Source organism: Vollenhovia emeryi, unplaced genomic scaffold (genome assembly GCF_000949405.1).
Source record: "Vollenhovia emeryi isolate VEMERY1.0 unplaced genomic scaffold, V.emery_V1.0 DF939147.1, whole genome shotgun sequence".
NCBI classification, from domain to species: domain Eukaryota; kingdom Metazoa; phylum Arthropoda; class Insecta; order Hymenoptera; family Formicidae; genus Vollenhovia; species Vollenhovia emeryi.
In genome coordinates, this window is record NW_011967219.1 from 1,574,838 (window position 1) to 1,580,837 (window position 6,000).

Here is a 6,000-nt window from a genome sequence, read left to right on the forward strand (position 1 = left end):
GCAATATAATTGATAAAGTGTTACATTCTTGGTGTTACAATTACTTGGATTGTTCGTAACTCTACTCTGGGAAAATTTTTGACCGGTTTTTTTTTGTAGTTAAGGGGGGTCAGGCCACCCTGAACGGGTCAAAATCAGTGACATTTCGTTAATTCTTTTTTTAGAAATATAAAAAAATATCTACACAATTCAAAAGTGGGTATGCATTTAACGTGTCTTTAAGGTAAAAAAATATCTTTTGGTTTATTTTTTATGTAAAATAGAGGCGGTAAAGCCGAGACACCGAAACTCCTTTGGACAATCTCACGGCTACACCTTTGGATCTAAGACAAGAAACCAAAAATTTTTATTATCTCGCCTAAGCCCTTCAGCAACATTTCGGTTTAGTGCCCCGTAAGTGAAAATTATCTTTGCGTTACTAAATATCGACAGAACTAAATGAGAGAATTGATTAGTATTACTTAAAAATCTTGGATACAGATAGAACATCAAGTAAACGAAAGAGGCCAATTTTTACGAGCATGAAAGTTGACAATGTAATGTACATTTGTTAAAAATTCAAAGCTTTTACAATTGAAATATAAGATAGCGGACGCGTTTCGGCACACAGTGCTTTCATCGGCGCAAAATAAAAATAAAAATTAAATAGTTATTTCGTTTAGTACACAATTGTCAATAAATAATACAATGTAGATCAGTTGAAACAGACCGGATTAGTCAAATGTTAAAAACGTTGCTGGGGCGCAACGGTTGTGGTCAATGCTTTATGGAGACAACTCCAAGTTCTATACCAGGCTGGATGGCCTATATAGAACCTCCTATAGTTGATTCAATTTGGATCCAATTTATCTTAATTTTCCTTTTTGACCAATTCCGTTTTTGAACGCCAGTTGGTTTAATCGCTCTTACTTCCTCAGTGTGCTGGGGAGAAATGATACAAGAGATAGATAGAATAGCTAATTGTAATTTTTAGTTACGCGGGGTAAGATTCGTAAAAGATTAGAGTTACGAACAATCCAAATAATTCGATTACTAATTGTGGGTCCCAAAATGGGTTGCTAACTGTCTTTTTTTCCCCCCAGAGTACATCTCTGTGTGTCACGGCGTACTCCTAGGAGAAATAAGTGTGACGAGGAAGGCAGGTGATAAGAGGAACGCATGTGCGTGTACGTGGGAGCGTGTGCTGCGTGAGAGGAAGAAAGAAAGGGTGAGAAAAGGAGAGCGAGAGGACGCAAATAAGGGACATAAGGAAAACAATATATTAATTATTGCGTGGTACGAACAGAACTGTGATATTTTATTGTATAATTCTGCGGAAGAGATGAGAGAGAAATATGAAGAGAAATCTCTAAGGAGTATAATACTATTACGTGAGAAAGAGAGAGAGAGAGAGAGAGAGAGAGCGCACGAGAGAAAAAGAAAGAGAGAAAGCGAGAGAGAAAGAGAGAGAGAAAGTGAGCAAAGATGGATATTATTGTATTTTATAAAAAGTGCATCCTTAAACGCAATTAAATGCAATTGTGCGGGAACTGTACATACACCTGGTGTCTCCTTAAAGATAGAAAAAAAAATTAAGTAATCCTTGACTTTTCGGTTGCGTAAGTAGCGCGTAAGGCGTATGAAAGAGACATTTTATTGTTCGATAAGAGACAAATGTGAGAGGCAAAGCTCTGTCCAGTCGTTCTCGCGACTTTATGTGAGGTAATGCTCGGTGTTCTCGGGCCGCGCGACCGCGGGTCCCATTGTCTGATCGTTTCCTGTTTGTAAAGATATATGTATAAAAAATATATATATACATACATACATGTATAAACTAAATGTTTCGTAAGACATATGCACGGAGCCGGGCGACCACACTGCGACGACGACGACGACGACGACGACGAATCGAATGATCGCGAGAAGAGGTAGAGTGATAATTAGAGCATTTTGTGTCTGTGAAACTACGAGCCGCCGAGCGACGAACTAACCGATCATTTCTCGATTTTCCTCTTCGGTCGTTTCGCACGGGTTTTCTTTTCCTCCCTCTCGCTCATTCGCGCTTTCCGATTGCGCAAAAGTAACGACGCGAGGCGTTCCGCGCGAGATATGAGAAGGTACGAGCGCCGGGCATGGGACTTGGAGTCGAGCGAGCGAGCAGAGGGTTGCAAAGACGGACGGTACGGCAGCCGACTTAGCGAATTAAGTTTTGCACGGCGCGCGGAGGAGGAACAATGTACAACGTCTCGGTTGTCCGAATCTCTTTGCCAAAGAGAGAAATGAAAGATCTTTTTGTTGGCGACGTGACAATTCCTTTGTTAAACGCAAGTTTAGGTGTACACACGGCCGTCCGATTGTCGCATCACGTTTATCCAATCTGCACAAAATGGATATACATTTGTAACCACTGTGTGTGCGTGTGTGTATGAGAGAGAGTGTGTGTATGCGTGTACGCATGTGCGAGAGACAGAAAGAGACGAGAAGCGGACGGCCACGTTTGCGACGCTAAATGCGCCTCTAGAATACGGGCTTTTATCCCACTGGTGGACGCGCAAGTGTAATGGAACACTGATGAAAATATTTTCGATAAACCCGCAATTTCCAGATCGCGACGGGCAAAAGGGGGACGCGACTATCGGTTTTCACTGTACCTTCCGTCGCTGCGAAACGAACTCCGGTCTTTCCAGTTGCATTTTTTCCGTACTTAAAATGAAACAAAGATACCGCGATCTGCGCTTTTCAAGAGAGGGAAAGAGGAGGAGGGAGAGAGGACAAAAAGTACAGAAAAAAAATAACTGAAAAAAGGACAGACTGACCGCAGGATGGGCGACATTTTCAAGAAATACTGCCGGGAGGCCTTGCGATGCTCCGTACACGACGTAAAGCCTCGTGTCCACGGTCCAGGAACTACGTCCAAGCTCTACGTCCGAGAAATGTGCAGCCAATTGACTTGCATCTTTCACGGAAAAGCTGCAAGCTGATTGGCCACACATTACTCGGAACTAGAACTTGGACACAGTTCTTGAATCGTGGACGCAAGAGTTAACTGAAAAGAAATAGGCATGAAGGCCTGTGTCCACTGATGCCAGAGCTTGGTCCAGGAACGTGGACGCAGGCCTTTAAGGGATGAGTTTCCGTCTTTCGCGTCGCAGCCGGCTACACGTCTCTCGTAAAACAATAGCGAACTCAAATACGCGCGCGAGTACATGGCACGAATGCCGTTTAATTCTTCGGGAGCGGCGGATTGGAATTGCTCGGAAGATCGTCGTCGGACGTCGATCGTCACTCGAGTACGAGCGACACGTATTACTCAAGAATCTGCCGCTCCGACAGAGAGTTAAGCGATCCTGATCACGTCGTCGCGCGTATCGGAGGAAGCAATGGAAGTGGCCGAGATGTCTCAGGGGGACGTGAACGGAACGTCCCGCGTGCTTTTTTCTTCCTCCCCCCCCCCCTCCACTCTTTCCCGCTTATCTCTGAAAAGTTTTACGTTAAGGTTCCGCATCTGTAGAATCCTTCTTAACGCGAGCACGATACGTATGTACAAACGTGTGATATGACATGATGGAGCTCGTTGCTCTGTGTTTGCCAGCGCGAAACTCGCACGTCGCCGCGCGAATCCGATCCCTCTTTCGAATCTCGCGTCTGATGCTCGAAACTAGATCGCACGCCGTGCGATATTAGGTGAGGGAGATGTAGACATCGCGGTTTCGCCTCTTTTCACGGGGAAGATCGAAAAATGCTCCGAGCCGAAAAGGTTCGCGGCATTGGCGCACGGAGTGAACTTGAAACGTTAAAAATTCAAAGAATTTACAACTTCTAGAGGAAAGTCCTTTACTACGGGACAGGTTTCTAATATGAGACAGCAGGTTTTCAACACCCAAATTCAATCGCAAATCTCTTTGCGCTACGATTACGCGATCTAACGGTGAACTTTTCACCAAACTGATTTCGCTCCACGGGCAAGAAATTCATGGTGGTATCAGCCTATTAATTTAACCCCGCTATCTCCGATATTAGGATCCCATCTCATAATAGGGGACTTTCCTCTCTGTAACTTTGATGAGTTCTAAGGTTTTAATTTTATTCCGAACGTCAGTGCTTCAGGCTCTTCTGGATCGGACCGTTTTTACACGTGATCGGTGATGTAACGATCGGGAATAATTGGCCATTTTGTTTCCAAAGTGCAACAGATTCGGGCGCCGCGCCGTGATGCCGCCGAAAGGCTACTCGCGGTGTCTCATATCTAAATGCATTTAGTCTCTCGCGTCTATTTTCAAGCTGAGTGAGAGCGGCGTTCCAATTCCGAGGAATAATTAAATAAATCGTGCGAACGATCGATGGCGTTTATTTAGCGTCTTTTAGCACGCCGGATGTGGAGATTGGGATCTGAGAGATGCGCGACGTACAATTTTCGCGCTGCTCTGTCGAACGAGGAACTTGAAAATCGGAGGAATTCTCGCAGAGTCCGCGAGAAGGAGGAGCTGTCCGCTTTGAGCTTCTCGTTCCTGGAAAACATGTCGCGATTCTGCGCGCGCGCGCGAGAGAGAGAGAGGGATGGATGGATGGTTCTCGTCGCATATTTGGCGCCGCAAACGCGATTGTCTAACTCTAACGATAAGTTTCGAAGCGACGTGTCACGGTCGATCTGTAAATAGAGGCTCCAAACTCGACACGTCGCGATTAAGTGATAATTTGTTAGGTGCGTGAGGCTGGGTGTTACATTCGTCGGGCGACAAATTTTTCAAGCGTGTCGATTGGCTGCGGGATAGAAAGTTCTCGAGTATCTAGAAATCGTCTAGCCTGTGGCCAATCAACGCGCTTGAAAAGGTTTGTACGACAAATCGACTCGTCTCTTTCGCAAGGCCGTGTCTCGATTTTACGCAATTTTCGGCTTTCCGCTTAAACGCCCATTTGGAACCAGAATGAGCGTTTAAACGGAAAAACCGGAAATTGCCGTAAAATCGAGATACGGCCTTGCGAAAGAGACGAGTCGAAATGTAATAGTACTCTAAGTGCGGCTCAAGTACGAATCGCGAGGAGCCATACGACCAACGTGAAAACGTCGAGGCGCGCTTTGCTCCGTTTTGTAAATCGTCGTTGCCGATCTGACCTTTGCGTTGACGATGCGTTACGCGTGCGAGAGATCTACCTGTTACTTTGTAATATTGAAGAGCGAAAGAGAGAGAGAGAGAGGCAACCCCCTCGTCCCTCGCAGACTTTATCCGGAATGTCTAGATGTAATTCGCCGTCGGAGACGACGATCCGATTTTCAAGGATTTTACGACCAGTCTTCTCGAGAGTCTACGTCCCGCGCACAGCTCTGTAAAGCAACACACACACACACACATGTACACACGCGCGTGCGCATACATACGGACACACGCCCGCCCCACAAACATCGAAACACACTAATTGTTCGTCCTTTTTAACAAATATAACAGAACTTACGTCTTACTCTCGACGCGAGAGCGTACGGGGCGGGACGTCACTGCAGGCGGAGGCGGCGTTGCGTCGAGAGACGAGGCGAGGGCGAGCATAAGCGCGACTCGCCTCCCCTCGCTCCGAGAATTGTCGCATCCCGGCGCTGCACTGGCGTACCGCTTCGTCGCGGTCTTTTCTGTGTAACCCTTTCGCCCATCCGACCGTCCGATCGAAACGTCCGTCGAGTCGTAAGCGAGCGTTGTCGCGAACGCCTTTCATTTTTGTCGTAATCTATGGATATTATCGGCAATAGATCGAGAGACACGCGGATCACTCGGGCAAACTTGCGGGGGAGAAGAGGTGTCGATCTATAGAGGAGATCGTGAGGAATTTTCTGCGTGAACGAAAAATTGCAGACTGCCACGGAATCGCAAATCCCCTTGTCGAGGAAGCTAAATTGCTAAATAAAAAAAAATGCATAATGTGTCGAATTGTTGTTTTAATCGTTCAGGTCTTAAGGCCGAATCGGACTAGCAATTGTCGACGCGGATTGGATTGGGATTGGCGATTGCCGATTGTCTTCTAGGCAATGAGAGC

The 6,000-nt window shown here is 46.1% G+C and overlaps 1 protein-coding gene and 1 long non-coding RNA gene across 2 annotated transcripts in view; one reads left to right on the forward strand and one right to left on the reverse strand.

The window, feature by feature from the left end:
* Window positions 1–6,000, reverse strand: part of LOC105566085 — a 158,971-nt gene that overhangs the window by 149,528 nt on the left and 3,443 nt on the right. The gene's annotated exons all lie outside the window — the stretch shown is intronic.
* Window positions 1,021–5,438, forward strand: LOC105566083. The gene is made up of 2 exons (XR_001009243.1): window positions 1,021–1,629; window positions 4,970–5,438. It is a non-coding gene; the product is annotated as an uncharacterized LOC105566083 (long non-coding RNA).